The 23,143-nt window shown below is 33.3% G+C and overlaps 1 long non-coding RNA gene across 3 annotated transcripts in view; it reads right to left on the reverse strand.

Moving 5' to 3' along the window:
• Positions 1–252: 252 nt before the first annotated feature.
• LOC128316024 (uncharacterized) overlaps positions 253–23,143 on the reverse strand; it is an 82,264-nt gene continuing 59,373 nt past the window's right edge. For all 3 annotated transcript variants that reach the window (XR_008299384.1, XR_008299383.1, XR_008299387.1), the window contains one exon: positions 253–3,165. This is a non-coding gene — a long non-coding RNA (uncharacterized LOC128316024). The remainder of the gene's footprint in view (positions 3,166–23,143) is intronic.

Raw genomic sequence — 23,143 nt, forward strand, 5'->3', positions numbered from 1 at the left:
AGATAAATTACAAATGATCAATGTGATTATATAAAACTATAAAACATTTATGGCAAGGCAAACACGAACAAGACAAAGGTCCAAACATAAACAAGTTTAGAATACAAAGAACAACTTGAGAAAGAAAAAAAAAAGAGTAAGTCAATAAATTATGGTAAATATTCAGGTTTTAAATAAAAAGGCCAAAGAATATTGTAGACAATACTGGAATATATATATGAATATGATATATATAAGTATATATGAATATATATATATGAAATGTACATAAGAGTACCCTCAGCTGGATTTCAGAGAGAATTTAATAAAGGAATATACCACAAGTATGGCCACATTTAAGGAAGAACAGAAAATGTTAAGTAACCCAAAGACCGGCATTAGGAAGAGACTGTGACCAATCTTGGGTCTGAAAAGGTAAAGAAATAATATGTTACTAGTGCTAGTGAAGCCAGCTAAGACCTAGACCCATGAAAGAGACAACAGCAGGTCACACTCCTATGGAATGTTCTAATGGCCAACGTGTTTGGCAAGCAGGACAGAGAAGGGCAGTAGAAGGACTTGCAGAGATGGCAAATGAGACTGGCCAGAGCTCTACTCTTCAAAGGCACACAAACAAAACAAAATATTATTTATCATGCATCAGTAATTCTATATTTTCAAATGTATAAGGAATTTTCACATATATCTATGGAACCAAAAGCTGATACAAGCTTTCTAGATGACATTCTGATTATTTGAAAAAAAAAAAAAAAAATACATGGCATATTTTTATTTTTTAGCATTAACTTGTTACTATAATCACTAAAATCGCTTCTCGGCCTTTTGGCGAAGATCAAGTGTACTATAATCATTAAAAATTTTATCCAATTAATTTTTATATCCAAAATGGCAATTTGGATACATATATATTTCATATATATACTTCATAAATATATATGTTTACATATATATTTTATAAACATATATATATTTCAGTGTAAAGTGATAATCTGATTTTTTTACCCAGTGAGATGCTTTATTTTTATTAGGAAAAACAAAATATAAAGCAATTTGGTGTTACAGAGAAATTTGAATAAATCAATATTTTGAAGTGCTAGAAATCTGAAATATAATATTAGAACACCCAGTATTAACATTAGGTTTAACACTGGAATACCCCTAAATCCTCCCTTGTTTTATATTTTCTTTGAAAATGTTTATTTTTATATTTATGCAATTAGATTTTCCTAGATGCCTGTAAAATTTAAAGTGTTTTAATTTTATTTCCAAGGAACCTCATTACTCTCCTCCCATACAGTTCATGGAATCCTATTGTTGCTGTTTCGGAGATAGTAAAAAGTTTTTTTTAAGTCCAAAATTCTTGTATTTTTCTGTTATAAGTTTTTATTTAATTTTAATCTCAATGTTTAAATATTTACTTTTGCCAGGCAAAGTGTTCTTATGTCTGTGGATACAGGAAGAGAAGCTGAAGAGGCTATTTTAGACATAACTTTCTCTTTAAAAAGCAAGGAGTCTAGCCATTGGTGTAAGTAGCCAACTAACTTCTTTAGAAATTTCTCTTTTTCATTATGAATAAGTCAGAAGAATAATTTCTGCTTAGAAATTCCAAGTGTCATATGAAACATAATATCTCCACAGTGCAGAGTGAAGCAGGGCTCTAGGCAACTTGTCTAACCTTCAACATGTCATAATTCATTTTATATGGAAGGCAGAGGAGTTCTGAAGTGTATACTCTTTGTTTCTCGAAAGATACCATTCATTATTTAATCTGTCCTGTGCATTTTGCATTTTATTGCCATTTTTTTTCTCTTAGGTGCAGGGAGGTGTGTGGCGTTTTTGTTTTGTTTTGTTTTTAACCTAGTGTAACATTTCAAATATGTGAAATATTATAATTTAGGTTTAGTTCACTGGCAACTTGTGTCCAAGGGCTGGTGCTGTCTTTTTCTTTTCACATCACCTCTGTTCCTCTAAGTGTCAAGCTCTCTGACCTCAGTTGTGTTACATTAGGTTTAGCTCAGAGTCCTGCTTGTGTTTTGTCCTATGGATGAGAATCCCGAAAATCTTGAGGCCCAGTGGAATTTGTAAGCTCAGAAATGGAGAACGAGTCATGGCTTCTTCATCCAAGAAATGTGTTGCTCACCCTTCCCCACTGTTGGCTTAGTTCCATTGGTCTCCAGGTCCTGGCCAGGGAGGATATTCAGTAGGCCTCCACTTACTTCTAGTTTTGTGGTGAAAATCCAGCTGCCCTCTACTATCCAACTGATCTACCTTTAAATCACACCCACAGATGTTTCTTCCCCTAATTTCCTTCTAGTTCTATCATTGTGATACAAATCCTATGCCCTAGTTTCTACAACCCCCCTCTTTTAAAAAAATTTTTCTTAATGTTTATTTTCTGAGAGAGAGAGAGAGAGAGAGAGACAGAGTGTGAGCAGGGGAGAGGCAGAGAGAGAGAGAGAGAGAGAGAGAGAGAGAGAGAAGGAGAGAGAGAGGGACAGAATCCCAAGCAGGCTGCAGGCTCTAGCTGTCAGAACAGAGCCTGATGTGGGGCTCAAACCCACAAACTGTGAAATTATGACCTGAGCCAAAGTCAGATGCTCAACTGACTGAGCCACTCAAGCGCCCCTACAATTCCCCGCTTTTTATGTTTAAGACATCATTTTAATGTAAAATTAATTATTAATTAATCCTAATTCGTTCTTATTTATTTCCTCTTGGCTCCCAGTTCTGCTCATTCCCCTGGCGCCAGGGAATTTTGCTTGCTTGCAGACATGAGGGATTTGGGGGTTCATTTTTAATTTTATTACACAAGGATATCCAAAACCATATGTAAGTTATACATCAGTGTTACTGCTTAAAAAGGACTTGCTCTGAAGATTTACCAAATGGCAGTCATGTTATCTGCTAGCATCAGATGATTATAATTTTTTTCCTGATGTTTGTCTTATTACTCTGATTAACCTCAATGTTCACATTTAAAACTTTGATCTTTAAGTTTCAGTCAGTGGACAGTCCTAAATTTGTAAGTAAAGCATAGATTTTATAGAGCTGAAAATTCAGTATGCACTTTCTCCTGTAACGGGAATTGGCCTGTTGCACAGCGGATCCAACTCTGCTGTGAGCCGTCTGTGAAGAGGAGTTCAGCTAGCTTTGCAGGTAGATTTCCTGGATAAAAAAAAGTTTAAGTGAGAATCTAAGGAGTTATGCTTCAAAAACTTTTCCAATACACTGTCTACAGGGAAGAAATGGTCTCTTTTACAAGGGCATTGGACGGTTTTAGGTCATGTTTTATACTCCAAATACTGGTCTTTCCTTATCAGTTTGTGGATATATATATATATATATATATATATATATATATATATATATTTTTTTTTTTTTTCTGCTGGATTTGTTCTCACCTACTTCAACTGTGGTATTTCAGTCCTCTGAAGATTTGTTTTCCAGAAAGTAACAGAATAACTTCTGTGACAGGAAAGAGTTTAAGACTAATATAGGTTTAGCAAAGAAGTAAAATATATCAAACTGAGAAAATCTTTTTAAAAATGTTTATTTATTTTGAGAGACACAGTGCATGTGAGCAACCTTGGTGGGGGGAGCAGAGAGAGAGAATCTGAAGCAGGCTTCACATGGGGCTGCATCTCCCAATTCTGGGATCATGCATGACCTGAGGCGAATCGAGTTGGTCACCCAATTACTGAGGCACCCAGGTGGCCCTCAAGCTGGAAAAACTTCTAAGTGCTAAACACATGCATACTTTTATTAAAGGAAGAGTGAGCATTTATTATAGTTCAAAGTGATATCTAAGTTCCTGTGAAAACTTATTCAATATTGTCTTATTGAAACGTCCTATAATTATTAATTCTGAGCATTACTTAGTAATTTAACTGGTATCACCTGAAAAGAAGTGGATGACTCATAACTGAGGACTGAATTAAAATATTTCTTCAATGGGGGCACCTGGGTGGCCCAGTCAGTTGAGCGTCAGACTTCAGCTTAAGTCACAGTTCCTGAGTTTGAGCCCCGCATCAGGCTCATTGCTGTCAGGGCAGAGCCCACTGGGATCCTCTGTCCCGCTTTCCCTTCCCCTCTCTCGCTCTCTCAAAAAATAAAAATAAAAAAATAAGAAACAGTGTAAAAAATATTTCTTCAGTGGACAGAATCACACTTAATTTGTAAATTCAATTCACATCTAAGAGCTACCCTTGTGTAGTTACCTGAACATTGTAATATTATGTATCACAGTTCCTGAGCCAGTAACATTGTAGAAGTAGTCCATCTACCTTGAAAAATACCTAATGAAGGTTTCCAATTAGTTTTACTGATTAAAATGTATACTTCAGAAGAATGTTGCATGGTTATCCCAGGTTTGCCTGCACTAGAACACATAGTTGCTCATCCCTAGAGTTACCTTTACTTGTTTTGGAAGCTCAGTCATCCAATGACTTAATGTTTATTTCTTTTTTAAAGTTATTTTATATTAACATGATACTAATAACCACTTAAAGCATCTGGCTATACAGCATGTGTTATATTTTCTCCATAAACTCTATTTTGAAGGGCAGAGGTGGAAGTAAAAAACCAAGAGTTTAGCTCCCTTGCTTATCGTGGGGTAACCACAAACAGAAGTATCATTCATACCCAGATTAAAAGATAGTAATCTTGAACTCACTCCCAATTTGGAGAACCATATCCCAATTAATCACCTTATTTTTCCAATCTCCATAGTGGCCAGACAGTAAGACACGAGTTTCAAAAAGACTTTAAATTGAGTTTTACCTTTTTAATTCCTTAAGGTTTCAGTATGGACTAGTTTTATCCATTGGGGGGAAAATGTGCAGTAGTTCCCCCTTATTCACAGGGGATATGTTCTAAGAGCCCCAGTGGATGCCTGAAACTGTGGGTAGTACTGAGGCTGATATACGATGTTTTTCCCCATACATGCATACCTATGCTAAAGTTTAGTTTATAAATAACGCACAGTGAGAGATTAACAACAGCAATAATAAAATAGATTAATTATAAGAATATACTACAATAAAAGTTATGTGAATGTGTTCTCTCTTTCTCTCTCAAAATATCCTATTGTACTGTAGTCACTCTCTTTTTGTGATGGTATGACAGGTTAAATACCCATGTGATGAGATGAAGTGAGGTGAATAATATTGCCTGTTATTCACATAGCATTCACATAGTCTTCACATTACATGAATGCTACATTCATCTAATGATGAAGCGTTAGTCTAGAAATATGTCAGAAGGAGAATCATTGCTTACAGATTGTGGTTGACCATAGGTAACTGACACTGTGGATAAAAGGAGTACTATTGTGTAGAGTTGCAGAGATCATTCTTTACATGCCTGCAGTTTGATTTGTGTGTAATACCTTGCTCCTTGTCATTTTCTTTATTTTTATAAATATAAATACAAAAATCCCATCTCAAATCCCACAACAAAGAAGATATAATTGTACATATTTGAGCATATATCACTAAAATATTTCTCATGTAAATGTATTCAAATATTTTTTAAATTTTTTTTAGTGTTTATTTATTTTTGAGAGAGACAGCGACAGAATGAGAGTGGGTTAGGGTCAGAGAGAGAGGGAGACACAGAATGCGAAGCAGGCTCCAGATTCCAAGCTGTGGGCACAGAGCCCGATGCGGAGCTCGAACTCGCGAGCCGCGAGATCATGACCTGGGTGGAAGTCAGCTGCTCAACCGACTGAGCCACCCAGGCGCCCCGTATTCAAATATTTTTAAACAATTTTGTACTGACCAAATTGCATGTACCAATCACTGTTGTCATTTAATCTTTCTGACCAATCAAGTGAAGATACCTCTGAAGTTTATTCATTGATTTATTTATTTTGAGAGAGAGAGAGAGAGAGAGAGAAAGAAAGAAAGCACAAGCAAAGGAGGGGCAGAGAGAGAGGGAGAGAGGGAGAATCTGACACAGAGCTCAATCTCACGACCTTGAGAACATGACCCAAGCCAAAAGTAAGAGTCGGGCACTCATCTGACTAAGCCACCCAGGCGCCCCTATCATATTTAAAAGTCTCAGTTGAAATATCTAATTTAGCATAGATTTTGTTAGCGTTACCCATAGGGTAACCTCAATGTTGAGCAAGCACGTGGCTACCAAGAATTAGCCTATTATTACTCTGCCTCCTCCAAAGATTTGCCTATACTATGATGAATTCCTAGTCAGTATGAGTAGGAAGAGGGTGTATGCAATGTCTAGTTTATATATTGATAAGAAAACACCTGATTTCCCAAGTTGTCTTCTCCCTTTACCAGAGGTCACAATGTGGCTATATGGTGAGCCATCTTGGACCAGGTGAATAAAGGAGCATCATGAGGCTGGAGAAGCAAAAAGATAGGAGTGGCCTTGCTCTGCTTCAAGAGCAGACCTGCCATATCAGCTTAGATTTTTATGTGAGACAGAAATGAAGTTCTTAATTGAGCCACTGTGGTTTTGGAACTCTCAGAGCAGCCACAATTATATCCTAACTAATGCAATCCTTAAGCTCTTTATGCAATATAACTTTCAGTTCTTGCTCTTAATAAAACCTATGATTTCAGGAAGAGAGAGTGTGATAATTCAGTTCAATTGAACTAAAAAATCAATTTGTAAAGGTGGACATACAATTCAAAATGGAAAAAATAAAAGGAATCTGAGAGATTCAGGAAAGTGAAGAACTATGGAGCATCCACATTTATATTTTAAACTTGGACTGATATCTGGAATTAGGACAGAGCTTTAAGAAATTAATTAATGAAAATTCAGTTTGCAGTTTGGCATTAAATTAAGAAAGATCCACTCCCAATCTCTTATGCTAAATATCACATGCCATCACTAATGGTCATTATACTACAAAGAAATATTAGGCATTATCTACTCACCTAGACCGTTAGAGCTAAAAGAGGTCCAGTGGATCACCAAGGGTCATATGCCAACGTGCAGGGGGAAAAGATCAGCTCCTTCTACTTCTGCTTACATATACTTCTAAAGTGCTTACATTTTTGCAAAATGCAAAGACAGTTTTGCCATGTGACAAACCATAATGATCAGAATAAATTAAGCCAGTCTCATTTCAATGAATATATATGTCATATATAGTGAAAGCCAACTACCCTTTTGGAAATACGTAGCTGGACAAGACTCAGTTTTTTTTTCTCATTAAATTCATGAAGCAGTTTGTAAATCTGTAAATATTAATGCAATTCCTATATTGTGTTACCTATCTTTACTGGCATAAGCAGAAAAATTAAGTCTATTTTACTGTCCTGAATTTAAGATAGTCTCTAAATTTATGGAATTATTTCAATGATTATTTGAATATCCAAAATATATCATAAGCTTCCAAACTGATAGTTTTGTAATGCATTATATCATCCAAATCATTCTCTGTGCAGTTTTCTAGGCTTTATGGAGGGACCTCACTGACCAAAGTGGGGGAAGCTGAATGAAAGCAATATTAGGAGGCCTCAAAATTTAGCCCATGGCCTTTTTTATATGACCTCCATGGTCAGAATATGTTATTATATAACCATAAATTGATAATTGTCAAAAATAATGCTCCATGACAAATTAAAGTTTTATTTTACTCCAATTTCAGTGTCCATAAATAAATTTTTTTGGAACATGGCCACTCTCCTTCATTTACTTATTGTCAAGGTTGCTTTCACTGTACAATGGCCGAGTAGAGTAGTTGAAAGAGAGACCATATTATGGTCTGCAAAACTATTTACTATCTGGCCTTGTAAATATTTCCTGCCCCCTGAAACGTGTCATTTTGGCATATATTTACTTATGTTCTGGGAATTTATACAATAATTTGTGAAAAAACAATGTTCGGAGGCTCATTGATTTTAAGACATCTTGAAAAATGCTGTATTATTTGTATATGTATTATTTGGTCTTCATACGAATCCTTGTGACATTGGCATAATTTGACTTTATCTATAAGGAAAACTTGTCAAATGGTATACCAAATGTTTGTGGCTAATAAGTGTCAGAGTAGTCATAGTAGCTAGACATCCCTAATCAGAATCCTGTCCCAAATCCTTCAATATGTGTAAAAACAAAACACCAACCATATTATTTTGATCTGATTAATCTCTTATTTTGCCTACCATAATGTGAAAGAATAGGTAAATAGCATCCAAATTTTACTATATAAATTTGCTTCCGGTTAAATAGGAGGATTTACAGAACAATAGGAAAGTTTCTCTTAAACATTTACCAGAAACTGAAGTAACAATTTGGAGACTTTTAAATTATAAATTTATATTCAATATTAAATTATAAATGTCCCTGGATACTTACCATTCTCATTTACTCACAACTCAGAACTAAATGGGTCTAATCAGATTATTTTTTCTCTAACAACTGAAACAAACTGAAGAATGTGCAAGGAATGTGAGAGGAAAACTGATCTGAAAAATCTCTACAATGTATAATGTTTTATGTCCAGTCAGTCCAATTATCAGTTTTCTTACTGATCAGAAAAAATAGGTTAGAAGAGACTCTTTATGTGGTAAATTATACCTTACCATTATTTGTTTTGAGATAGACTATTGCTTTTGTTAATACTTCAAGGAGTTTCTCTACCAGATGCCATTATAAAACAACACAATTAGAAAAAGAAGTAATTTGGGGCACCTGGGTGGTTCAGTTGGTTAAGTGTCCAACTTCAGCTCAGGGCATGATCTCACAGTCCATGAGTTGGAGCCCCGTGTCAGGCTCTGTGTTGACAGCCGAGATCCTGGAGCCTGCTTCTGATTCTGTATCTCCTTCTCTCTCTCTCTGCCCCTCCCCTGCTCACGCTCTCTCTCTTTCTCTGTCTCTCTCTCTCAAAAATAAATAAATATTAAATTTTTTAATAAAAAATTAATTTATTAATTAAAAAAGAAACAGAAGTCATTCATTATGTCAAAACTCAGCTAGCATTCTGATACAACTTAATATTTAATAAATTATGTTATTCTGAAACAAGAAACATATGTGTCTGTTATCAGAGTCTCACCAGACTTAAAGATGTAAATTTTGTTTCCATTCTAAAGGTACAGCACATAATAAATGTTTTTTTTAAAAAAAGTTCTTGGAAGTCAAACATCTAGGTTATATATTGAATAAATTTATGGAAATCTCCAAAATTATAAAGTAGCAATTTATTATCTTGATGAAAGTTTTCCAGAAGGAAAAAACTCTCTACCATACTTAAATTAATATATAATTAGTATGGCAATTTTTTTTTCTTTCCCTGATTTTTCATTTTCACCTTTTCTGGTGTTTTGAAGGCATACAAAGACGAAGAATACTGTCAAATTTGTAATTTCATGAGCTTGGGTTACTCACTAAGCTGTTCAGCTTTGATAGCTCTGGATACTGTAGAAAACATTCCTCTTTATTTGTTTCCTACAAAAATATTTATTTTCAGGTTTTTAGAAAACCAAAGTACACTACACAATTCACTTTCAGCTTACACGCAAAAAGAAAGACTCATAATGAAAAATTTTTAACTGTTTCATTTTAATGCATTAGGAGAGAAACTGTCTAGTTCTGATTGACTTTTTGGCTATTTTTTTGTTTCAGAATAATACGCTGTGAGAAATGTTCAAGGAAAGATATTTCTCTAAACAGACACATCTATAGACAGATAATTGTATGGATAGATAATAATCACCGAAAGATTAAATATAAAAATAGGGAAATAGAGTGCTATAGTATCAACACATACTTTACAAAGAATTCATTTAAAAATTCAGGCTCTACTAAAAATTACGTATTCTCTATAATATACCATTCTAATTTATATAATACTGATTTCATAGGAACTATTTTATAATTCTGTAAATTACAGATATCTGGGGGTTATGTAAAACTACTCTTTCTTATAGATAAATTCTTTTCTACATAAATTCTGTCCTTTCTGATGGAGTTTCAGTGGAGTTATTTCTTCCTTGGAAGAATCCAGTCCTGTGTCCATTTTCACACTTATTTAAATATTCCTGTTCTGTAAGTATATTTCTCAATTCTCCTTTGAACCTGTTAAATTATTTGCTTTACTCCTTCATTATAGTTAAATAAAATATTTAATATATGTTCATTTATAATTTGTATAAGAATTATGATTTTAGGTTTTTTTTAAACTGATAATTAATAGTTTTGAAGGTTTTCCATGTGATGCCCATTAGATCACCTAACAGAACTAAGTAAATTTCATTATCAGAGAGGTGCACCTGATGACAATTTAAGGTCCGTTGAGTCTTTTGTTGGGTCCGAGGGAATACAGAAAGTTAAGAGAAATTTACTATGTTTTTTTTAATTTTATTTTTCTATCCTACCACTTTTGCATTACATATTTTGTTTTTAATTTTATATTAGGCTTATTAGCAGCCAATAATCATTGCAAGCGGCAATAGGTGATCAATTGATCTTAAATATGATCATTTGACGATCTCTGACAATTGATTAAAATTTATGGCTGTCTATTCTCTGTTGGATGAGAGATTAGGTAGAATCTAGTTTGTAAGGATTTTCCTGTTTGTTTCTTTACCCATTTGGAGTGCTATTTACTGTTCTGTTCACAAGAACTATTTTTGATATTGGGACCAGAGAAGGTTTTTTTGTTGTTGTTTCTGTGTTTATTCTTGATCCATGGCTTAAATTTGTTGACACTGTAAACCCCTTTTCTGTGTGTCTGTTTGTTTATATATCTGTAATTCAGCAAGGCTTTTAATTAGATGAATAACATTTTCATAGCTCTGGATGTTATTAACAAATTATAGTGTCTCTTAAATTAAAGGAACATGCACAGTGAGGAATGTACTTTGAAGATAACAGTGATAGCAATAACACATCATTTTCAGGGGAAACTACCAATTGGGCATGCGGTGCCAGTAATACGCTGTTAATGGTGCTAGTTTTGGTAGTGTTTTACTTACCACTTACCATATCTGCTGTGATATCTTGATTGAAATTTAATCTCTGACCCTTCATTAATTGAAACCTATTTTCCTACCTCATTTGAGAACCCCTTTTAGCTACAATTAATTTTTTTCATACATTTTCTTCTTGCTTGATTTTTATTTTTTATTTTTCATTTTTATTTTTGGCATTTGTTCATGCTGCCGAAAAACAAATCAATAGGACAGTGGTTAGAATTATGAGCAATACTAGCAGATAGGCTTTTGGCAAAAAATGGCAACATTTTGCAAAGAATCCTTTCTATGATTACAAGCTCTCTTTAAAAGCTCTTCAGAATTTCTTTTTGTCTTTGTCTTTCAATAGTTTCTCTTTTTTTTTTTTTAATTTTTTTTTTCAACGTTTATTTATTTTTGGGACAGAGAGAGACAGAGCATGAACGGGCGAGGGGCAGAGAGAGAGGGAAACACAGAATCGGAAACAGGCTCCAGGCTCTGAGCCATCAGCCCAGAGCCCGACGCGGGGCTCGAACTCACGGACCGCGAGATCGTGACCTGGCTGAAGTCGAACGCTTAACCGACTGCGCCACCCAGGCGCCCCTTTCAATAGTTTCTTTATGATGTATCAAGTTATGCTTCTCTTGCATTTACCCTATTTGAGATTCATTGGCCTAAATGTGGTTGAAATAGCTGGAAAGACTATTTTCCTTCAGGGTTTTTTACTTTTCCTATTGTTATTCAAGACATAATTTTACAATAATAACCCAAACAATTTTTTTGTGAAAGTATGAGTTTGGAAACAAGGCCATGCAAGGATGTTGAGTAGCCAAAGTATTGAACTAAAGCACATGACTACCTGGCTTTTTCAGATACCTGGCTCCTATGAGCTCTTTCCACCTTAGAGATGTCTCCATGAAAGAAACCCAATGGGAAACAAACTACAGACTTCCTCCTCTGGAGCTAAAAAGTGTCATTTTGCTTTCTCCTAGCCTTCTCAAGCTCATACACTTTTAATATCACATCTAAACCACAGTCCCACGTCCTTTTCTTGGGATTCTGATTATTGTCTTCTGAAGGACTAGTTAATTTTAAATCCCTAAATCTGGGCCTTATCTTTGTAGGATCCCATCACTATGGTTGGGCTAAACATTTGTTTTGGACCGAGATGGTCTGATATGCACAAGACTTCAAGGACTCAAAAGACTAACCTTTTTTTTTTTTTTTTTTTAAATGATTGTGTTGCTATTGAGAGAAAACTAATTTCCAGTTTAATAGATACAGGAAAGTTTATTAGATGTTTCCAAAAGAGTATGAACCATGAAGTTAACTCATTTTGATTAACCAGTTCACGTATTTCCCAATAATGCAATGTGTCATAACAGATAAATTATACACTATTTTTATAATGTTTCTTTCATTTATGGTGATATTTCAAGAAATATATCAAGGTTAACATTTGATTGACCTCTGCTGCTTTGTATGATTACTCAAAGTCTGAATATCATTATAAAGACAATTTTAAAAGCCTCCTATCTTAGATGCAGAGTGCTGTTGTCAATACAGGATACAGCTGAAGGTTCACCTCAGCTATAAAGACCCAAACAAAATTTATCCAAGATGTAACACATCAGAATCTTAAAGCCATGCATTTCAAACTAAAAGTAAAATTACATGGAGGAAAAACAACAACTCTCAAAAAGATAATTTAACAGCATCTTATTATATCAATATTCCAAATTGGAATTTATAACTAAAATTATTCCGTGTCATTCTCTGTGCACATATCAGGAAGTAGACAATGATTTTTTATCTATTGATAATATTAAAATTTGTGAACAAGGGAGTTCTTGAAAGTTTCTTTTGCATTGTTTTTATTGAGATGAAACTGACATAATTGTAACCATTAAAATCTTGTTTATTTATTTATTTTCAGAGAGAGTGGAGGATGGGCAGAGGTAGAGGGAGAGAGAAAATCCCAAGTAGGCTCCCTTGCTGTTATCACAGAGCCTGATGTGGGGCTTAATCCCCCAAACCTGTGAAATCATGAGTCATAATCAAGAGTTGGATGCTTAACCGACTGAGCCACCCAGGTGCCCTTAATTATAATCATTTTAAAGTGAACTGTTCAGTAGCTTTTAGTGTGTTCAAAATGATGTGCAATCACCACCTCTCTCTATTTCCAAAACATTTTCATGGCCCCCAAATCCCCCCTTAATGGCTTAACCTATTTTACTTACAGTTGCAAAAAAAAAAATATGTGGCAATAATTATATAGGAAGGAGCAGGCACTCTCACATCTCTTCCTAGCAAAGCTTGTGTTCACTCAAAGTAAATTCACTCCAGATCTCACTATCCATTGCAAGGGGAAAACATATCCAGGTCTGTCCCAGGTATCCAAGTCTGTTGAGAATTTGCACTAACCTCACATGTATTCTCCAAAATAAAACAACACTTAGATGTGCATATGATGTTCTCCTGAATTTCCACAAAGGCAGAAAATGTTCTTTTAAAAGCAAAATTTATTTGAAAAAGCATTTTCATCTTCTGGGAAATAAATTGATCTCACACAAGGAGGATAATTGTATAGAATTTTATCCAAGGTGTTATAAAACTGTTTTACCTATTATTGTCACAAGTCTTAGGTTTAAAAACTATTGGGGCACCTGGGTGGCTCAGTTGGTTAAGCATACAACTCTTGGTTTCGGCTCAGGCCATGATCTCATGGTTCATGGGTTCAAGCCCCACATCGGGCTCTGTGCTGATGGCACAGAGCCTGCTTGGGATTCTTTTTCCCTCTCTCTCTGCCCTTCCCCTGCTTGGTCTCTATCTCTCTCTCTCTCAAAAATAAATAAACATTTTAAAAAGTTTTAAAAAGTATTGCATTTATTATTTAATTTTTACTATATTATGGTGTTTTCATTCAAGGTAAGTCTCCATCAAGAGAGGCACAGCATAAGATGTGTCCTAACACTAAAAGTAGAAAATGTGGAGATGGGGTTAATACAACACAGGGTATATATTATCTCAGGATACCTTAACACTGCAATAACACAGCGTCATTACTTCCACTTAGGGATGAGGAAACTTAAGCTCAGAAAAGTGCTATGACATGAACAAAGCAGCAAAACCAGTAAATCAAAGAACTGGGATTCAAATCTCTATATAAGTACACGATCCCCAGTTCCTACTTCCTGTAGTATACATATTTTTACCTATCTGTTAGCATAGTCATGGGGGCTGTGTAAAGGGGTACCATGTGTATAGTTATTTAATGTCTTCTTCCTTTCCTTTTATAACATATAAGGATTTTTACTTGGAACACTACAGGAAAATTAATTCAAATGGCTTATAATATTTAAAGATATATCTAAAAGTATGAAAAAATAACCAGAAAAACACCATTTCTTATTCTCTATTTCTTTCCTCCCTTCAAAAACTCTATAATAGGAAAATAAGTTTGAGGCTGCACAGTTAACCCTATTGTGTATAAAAGATGGTTTAAATAAAGAGAAACTTTATCAGACTGAAATAATATTTTCAGAAGCATCTTTGGTAATTCCCTCTGATTTTTATATAATCTTTTCTTTCTCAAAATTGACTAAAATTTTATTTAAGACATTTCAACTGGTAACTAAGATTAAATCAATATTTAATAAAACGTAATGTATCTTTGTAAACAAAGTATCTAAATACACTGTGTAGAAAATATAGATCTTCCATTCAACTGCTTTTGAAAGAAATGAAAAGAGTAGAACATTTTTCCTATCCTTCGCCTGAGAAAACCTAGCAGTGGATGGATACACTTTAAAGTCTGGTATCTTAGGTAACAAAAGAGTAACACTTCATCACTGTCTCCGAGAGAGGGGAGAAAAACAAAATGTATACCCTTTTCAGGATCAATACCTTTGCAAAATACTAATTTTTCTTCTAATGTCATAAATCATGTAAACAGAATGAATTATATTCTTGCTTGTACCATTTATCTACTTAACTCTATAGTCTTTGTTTTGTTTTGTTTTCTTTTCTTTTCATGTGTGAATTGTCTTGGTTTACCCAAGATTTATCCCTCACATATGTTCAACAGGACAAAAAAATTCTATCACTTTTGGATAAGTTATATTAGAACATATTGAATACTTCAGTTGAACGACAAATTCAGATCATACTGGCAGACAAGCAAAACTGGGAAAGTATTGAGTTATATAGTGTCAGATAGATGCTCAAAATAGCCAAAGTAAAACCCATGAATCACTAAAACGGTAACTAGTTAAAATTTGTTGTGCACCCACCTAAAAGACAGTTTGTAATCCAAGAACAGTCAAACCAGAATGTGAAATGAGAGTCAGTAGTGTATATGTTATAAAGCAGCTTATGTAGTGAGAAAGCTGTGACTGTTAACCTGTCTCAGTGACTGGCTGCAATGTTACAATTTTCAGTGGTTACCACATATCAACCTCGGGAAATAGTTCAAGTTTTGTTTATCATTTCCAGAAGCACAAGCAAGAAATGATCCAGGTCAAGTTGGCTTTGTAAAATAAGCTAAATTAAGCTTTGTTTGTATGATTAAACTGTGTTTGTCTGTTCAGGAAGTTTTCAAGGCTAGTCTCTCTTTCTGATGTTAACAATAGTAGGAGAAGCATTCAGAGACTTGTTTGTAGAAGTATTCATTTATACTGCCATTAAAACCTAAGACAAATTAATAATGCAAATATTTTAAGATAAGACTTACGTCATTTTAATTAGAGTTTTTTATAGAAACTCTTTGAGGAATTATTTCATAATATAATTCTTTATAATTATACTTTATATATTATTATACTTTATATTTATATAAAATTATATAAAATATAATTTATATTATAATTATACTTTATAATTATTCTTTATATTATAATTAATTATATAATTATAATATATTTTATTATATTATAATAAAAACAATTGGGACTAGTACTTCAATAATAATGAAGTTTAATTTTAACGAAGCCTATATATCTGATATAATAAACCACAGAGATAACTTTTTTTAACCACAGAGATAACTGGAAGCATGTAGATGAAAAACAGTAAATCTCTCAATGAAATAAAGTTTCCTAGGAAACTTTAACATGTCTTGAAATTAACCTACTCCAATAGTAAAGATTCCAACAAGAGAACTATAATTTCGTCTATGATTATAAGTTATTATTATAAGTTCTATGATGTTTACACAAAGAAAAACATGAATTTAAAAGTAGGCCTAAAAAGAAAGGTAATATTAATTATATATGGAAGAAGCCTACATATTGAGAAGCAGTAACTAAATATACACAAAAATAGACTGCAGAGTTGCCAACACATAAGATCAATATTTTTTTCTCATAAAAGAACTTGAGATTGCCCCACAATGCAACAAAGACTATGGAACAACTTGGAAGCGATTTTGCTTTGGGAGACTTTTAGGGCATATATGAAAATTTGTGTCGGAAAATGCTAATTAAAACCTGTCCCTCTGTCAGGAGGCACCGTCACACACACTAATAAAAATGATGGGGGCGCCTGGGTGGCGCAGTCGGTTGAGCGTCCGACTTCAGCCAGGTCACGATCTCGCGGTCCGTGAGTTCGAGCCCCGCGTCAGGCTCTGGGCTGATGGCTCAGAGCCTGGAGCCTGTTTCCGATTCTGTGTCTCCCTCTCTCTCTGCCCCTCCCCTGTTCATGCTCTGTCTCTCTATGTCCCAAAAATAAATAAACGTTGAAAAAAAATTAAAAAAAAAAATGATGTAAGAAACCACCATACATTTGACTGTTACAAATGTCCCTGATATGTACATAGAGCCGGTAATCTATCTCTGTGGCATTAATCTTATGACCTTTCAGAAATTTAATTTATTTTCCCTTTTAAAGGTACCCTGCAAGGAAACACCTAATAACTTAGCTTTATTGCATACCTGGACTTTACCTAGATGTCCTCATGTGTGGAGGAAGTCTAACCATAATTTTAGTCTAGTTCAGAGAACAACGAACAATAGTAGCTGTTCAATGAGCTGTGAAAATCAATGAGGCAAACTATCTTTTAATTCTAAATTGATTTTCCCTGCCAATTAATTCCTATTTGGTTACTCATTATTAGTCATTTTGTTTAAGTTCTATTACACTTAATTTGTCACTTTTTCCATGAGTGTCCCAAGTGACAGGAATTGACTTTCTGAAGCCTGTTATCTTTAAGAATAGTTTTACTAAAATATAAAAGAGAAAAAAATAAAGATACTCATGATGATTAAAATTAAAATCTAAATTGTGAAATTTATGGAAAAACATAAAAAATATTGCCTTAAAAACAATTAGTGTGAATAGTTTTAGATTTAGCTCTGTTTTTATTTAAAAAGATTGAATACCAAAATATTGTAAACAGATGGCTTAGAAGTGAATATCTGTCTATATTCTAATTAAATAGTTTACTGTCCTAATTTCTGGAAAGAAAAATCTTGTTTTTAAGTTTATTTATTTATTTTGAGGTGGGGAGGGGCAGAGAGAGAGGGAGAGAGAGAATCTGTACCGTCAGCACAGAGCCTGATGCTGGTCTCCTTCTCATGAACCATGAAGTCGAAATCAAGAGTTCATCACTTAACCGACTGAGCCACCCAGGAAGGCCCTGGAAAGAAAAATCTTAATAGTAAAGTTAGGTTTAATTTTATGTGACTTTAACCATCATCAAAGAAATAAAAACAATTGTGAATATTAGCAAACAAATTTACAACTTTTACATGTTAGAAAAATTTGGCACTTTCTTAAAATATTACTCATACAATTATAAAATCCAACAATTGCAGTTTAGGGCATTTATGTCAGAGACCTAAAAACATGACCACACAAAAAATCTATACACAAATGTCCACAACTTTATTTGTAATAATTGATAATTGCAGTCAGTCACCATTTCCTTCAACAGGGAAATGCTAAATTGTGGTACACACATAATCCTGAAATGTACTTGGCAATAAAAAGGGAGGAATTATTGATACACACAACTTCTTGGATGGATCCCAAGAAGATTTTGCTGAATGGAAAAAGAAGATAATTGCAAAAGATTTCATACTGTTTAATACATTTATATTTATATAGCATTTTTGAAGACAGAATTTGGAAGTAGAGGACAGATTAATGATTGCCAAAAATTAGGTATTGGCACAGATGGGAAGGGAGTGTATATATTTATAAAATAGGTCTTTGCTAAGAATACCAATCATGATAGTCGATATACAAACATGTACATGTTAAAAAAATTATACGGAATGCAATAGAGTTACACACATACATGCATATGTGTAAAATGGGGAAATCTGAATAAGATTGGATGATTGTATTGATATCAATATCCTGGTGGTGATATTAAAATACAGTTAGCCAAATTTTACAATTAAGGGAAAATGTGTAAAGTGCACAACAGTTCTATTATTTCCTACAACTTCAAGTGAATTTACAATGATCTCAACACAAATTTCAATTAAAAAATGCAAAATCAAAAGGCATTGAAAATATAGGGAAATAAGTGAGATATAAGTTGTTGCTTATCAGATAGAAAAGGTTAAAATGATTGGCAATGTTTTTTATAGGGAAATGTGTGATGATAGTAACATTTTAGCAATGTATTCTTGTCTATCATTTTGTCAGTAGTTGAAAGGATAATGAAACCTAGTGCTGAGGAAGATGTAGAATATTGATAGTCTTATAAACCATTTGTAAAAACTAAATAAATAAAATAAACCATTTGTGAGAGTAGAAAATAGTGATGGGCTTATCTATACATATATTAGTAATCAAAAGATTAAAATATGTTTGTGGTTTCCTCCATCATTTCCAGCTTTAGGAATCTTAAAAAAGTATATACATATAAGTACATGCCATGCAATTGGGGGTTCAAATATTTGTTGCAGTCTTTCTCCAACAGTACCATATGGAGCCATATGATAATTTCATTTCATATTTAATTGCCTTTAAATATGGTTAAATATTAGCATTTTTGTTATGGTTGGTCATATATAGAATTATAATAATTAAAAATTGAAATACACACAAATTAAATACCTTTCAAGTTGTGTATATACAAATAATATAGCAAATGTGTCATGTAATGCTGTATAGACACTTAAAAGAATGACTTATATGAGTTAGAACTTTCTGAACTTTATTAATGAAAATACTCCTAAGATATATTAAGTAAATAAATGAAGTTGCAAAACAGTGCATACGTAATTATCACAAGTAGATTAAAAAAAAAAAAAAAAAAGAAAGACTGGAGATACATGGTCCAAACTATTATGAGTAGTTTCCGCTTGGGGCTGAGGAGAATTGTGAGGTCTGAATAAAAGAGGAGTTTTACATTTCATTCCCTCTCCCTCTCTGCTTATTGATTAAATATTTGCAGTCAATGTGATTGAATGCTGTTTACTCTTATACTAATACATATTAATACATTTCCCCTTTACTCAGAAATAGATGTCTGAGTTTAATTTTGAAAGAAAAATTTTAAATATTTATAATGTTATACTATTATAGTTTTCAAAAGCAAAAAAAGAAACTCAATGGGATTCATTAGATAGTTTTATTTGAATCGCTAAGGTGAATTATTTTGAAGCTATAAAAAATCATGTAAAAGAAAAGAATTCTACTGAGTCAAATAAAAGAAAAAAAATCTATAAAATTTTAAAAGCATAACTGATTTTTTTGGAAATATACTCGTGTGTGTGTGTTTTGTTTTGTTTTGTTTTGTTTTGTTGTAAAGTAGGGAACTCTTACTATGTTTTTGCTACCTAGCCTAAATCCTAAAATAAGATTCTGACCCAATTCTGTAAGTCATAAGTGGTCTGTATACTCCTTTTCTTTTCCTTGATGTTCTAGTCTGTGATCTTGATCTTTTGTTCAATGACACTAAGATGAAAAAAATTCTGTATATATTATTCAGAGAATCCCGCAATCTGAAGTCTCGTAAAAGAGATGACTGATACCAGATGCTGTGGAGCTTGCTGGGGCAGAAGACAGCAGTTTTCCTGTGAAATTTTCCAAACCAGACTGTGGGTTATGTTCCTAACTATGTTCTTTGAGATATAACCTCTCTCAGTCCCTAACCAATTTCCTGAATTACCAACATTTATGTTGCATTTATGATCTCCTCCATATCTTTCCAATAAGATGCTTTCTGCTTACGTTTTTCAGAATCTGTTCCAGTTGTTTAAAACCAGACCCACCAGAAAGCAAACAAAATGTCCATTTAAAAAAAAATGACTGGGAGAACTTATACTAAAATCCTTACAAGAATTCTTGAAGACTCTAGTATGAAGTATTTCGGATTTTGAGGTGTTACTTTGGTTGTAGCTTTTATTTCTTTTTAAGTGTTTTTATTGAATCTACATGTTTTTGAATTTGATTCAAAATATGATTCAACGTATCTATGGCACTACCTAATAGGAATTATTTTCACATTTAAATGTCGCTTTGCTCTTCAATACTTCTTAGAATTCCACCTCCCTGTCTGTCTGTATCTCTCCTTATTTTCTGAGAATACTAGCTGAGAATACTAGTTGTATATTTGGTAGTCGGCTAGCTGCTACTAATGAAAAAAAATCTCTTTGGCTTAAAACAACAGAAGTTTACTTCCTGTTCATCTTATGATGTCCAGGTCAATTAGGCTGAATATAATCCATGAGGTACTCATGCCGATGGATGTTCCATCTCAACAGGGCTACCACAGCAGGGGAAGAGAAAATAGGAAATTAAACTTTCATTTATTTTGAGTGAACAGATAAAATTACATGGCCACAGCTCACTCATAGTGGATAGAAAAGTGTAATAATTCCCCTAATTCTCCAGAAGAAAACTGATATTCCTTTAGAAAAAGTTTTAATGTATGCCATATTAGACAATTGCAGAATTAATCACTAAATTTCCTGCTAACAGGTTATAATTATATTCATACAATGATTAGAAATTCCCAAATCATTAGTTTGCTTTGATAGATAAGTGTAAGTCTAACTTGATCTAATATAACTTTCTTGGATTTTGATAGGCTGGAGAGTAAAGATTTGAACTACTTGGTGGCATAATTTCTCTTTGTTGCTGTAAAGAATAACTGGTTTGTTTACAAATATCATAACTTAGGATGTAGAATATATTTCACATATGTCTGTTTCTTTCAGAATATTATTTTGGAATGTGAAGTGAGTTTTCTGAGACTTGAAATCATCTCTGAGGCAAGGCATACCTGATGTGATGATTCTCTCTATTTGAAGTCACTGGTTCAGTTAGAGTCATTCTAAAATTTGGCTTTTCGATTTATGTAGGTATAGGCTTCAATTGTCACCGTGAAGAAGATAAAAGTAAAGTTTAACAACACCACTTGCATCAGAATAGGACTATGCTACAGTAAATATGTTTATGAACAAATGAATTCACAAACCCCAAAAGAGAGTTTATCATATTTCAAGCTTAATCTGCTAGTATTTGCTAATAACAAGACTGCATTCTTACCAACATAACTATATTGTCACTTCACAAAGAGGTATGGTATTTTCTCTTCAAATTCTCTTCAAATTATTCTTCTCCCCTCACTTTCCATATTTAGTTTTATTATATTCTAAGGATGTGTCACTCCTGAGGAAAATTATGTGCATGTCTACATATTGTGTATATGTATGATACAATATGTGTGTCTGTGTGTGTTTGTATGTATATACAAAATATGGAGGTCAGAGGCACTTGGATGGCTCGGGCTACTGAGTGTCAGACTTGATTTCGGCTCAGGTCACGATCCCAGGGTTGTGGGATTGAGCCCTATGGTAGGCCCTGCACTGAGTGTGGAGCCTGCTTAAAGATTTTCTCTGTCACTATGCCCTTCTCCTCTGCTCGCTCTCTCTCTCTCTCTCAAGTTAAAAAAAACGTGGAGGTCATAGTTACAAAAATGTATGAATTTCTCTGGCATATGTAAGTATGTGTTATAATCTTTTTAGAAATAATTAACACTTCAGTGATACCTCAGATATGATTTACTGAATATGACATTATCTCTTTTTCAAGGATCTAATGAATTGGGCCTTGAGTAAGTAAATAGTTTAGCTGAAAGATTATATATATTTACATACATATGTGTGTGTGTACATATATATGTATATATATATATATATATATATATATATATGTATATATATATATATATATATATATATATATATGTTGATGTGATTTTTGTTTGTAAATCTAAAAAATGCATTCTCAATATCACTTTTATTCTAATGAGAATCTTCAGCTGGATTGAATACTTTGAGAAAGACTATCTGAGCAATTCGTTTGGTGGATAAAAGCCAAATCTTAGTTACATGCTTCAAGTGTTTAACTAACATTATTAGAGTAGACTACATACACACTTAAATTTTATTTCACCATAGTGACATTGGGCAACATAACTAAAAGTAATTTCTCTTATATGAACTTATTTTACATACGCATCCATAGAAATTGTTCTTTAATGCATTCCCTACATAATGCCTCACAAGTCTGTTCCAATGGAACAGAGCAACATTTTTAAACCACAGAAAAATTAAAGTATAAAATTGATCTAAAAACATCCAAATGTCAACTATATGTTACAATATTGAACAGGGAGAGGAAAGGGTGGGCATAAACCAACAAGCTTTGGCCTCAATCTCATTGAGTCTCAAAAAATTCTCTATGGTAATTCTCAACTTTAGCTTTATGTCAAGTAGATTTTTAAAATTTACAGTTTTTTAGAATGATTATGTGATGGGCAAATACAATAACAATATTTAATGTTACAATGTTATAATTCGATAAATAATAAACTAGTATTAATACAAATACAGAATTATTTATGTATCATTTATCATTAGATTTCAAATTAAATTTTATATTTCTGGGATGAACCACACCTGGTCACAGTGTATTATTCTTTTTTATTATGAAAGAAAGTAGATGTTCCTGAACATTGTTCATTAGTTAAGAGGTTATAGGTGGCCATTGCCTAAGCCATATGCCAGTTTTAAATGGGCTTATAGTTCTTTGTTACCTAAATTCATTTATTAAAAGGACAATATAGAAAAATGGATAAGCAGTGGAAGGGAGATAGAGGAAAAAGAAGAAATTTGAGACATTTTCCTCTTCTGAGTAATGTGTTCTGAAGGGAGCAGTCTCAATTGGAATCCAACTTTGAGGATGCAGGACTG

This window comes from Acinonyx jubatus, chromosome B3, assembly GCF_027475565.1.
Source record: "Acinonyx jubatus isolate Ajub_Pintada_27869175 chromosome B3, VMU_Ajub_asm_v1.0, whole genome shotgun sequence".
Taxonomy (NCBI): Eukaryota; Metazoa; Chordata; class Mammalia; order Carnivora; family Felidae; genus Acinonyx; species Acinonyx jubatus.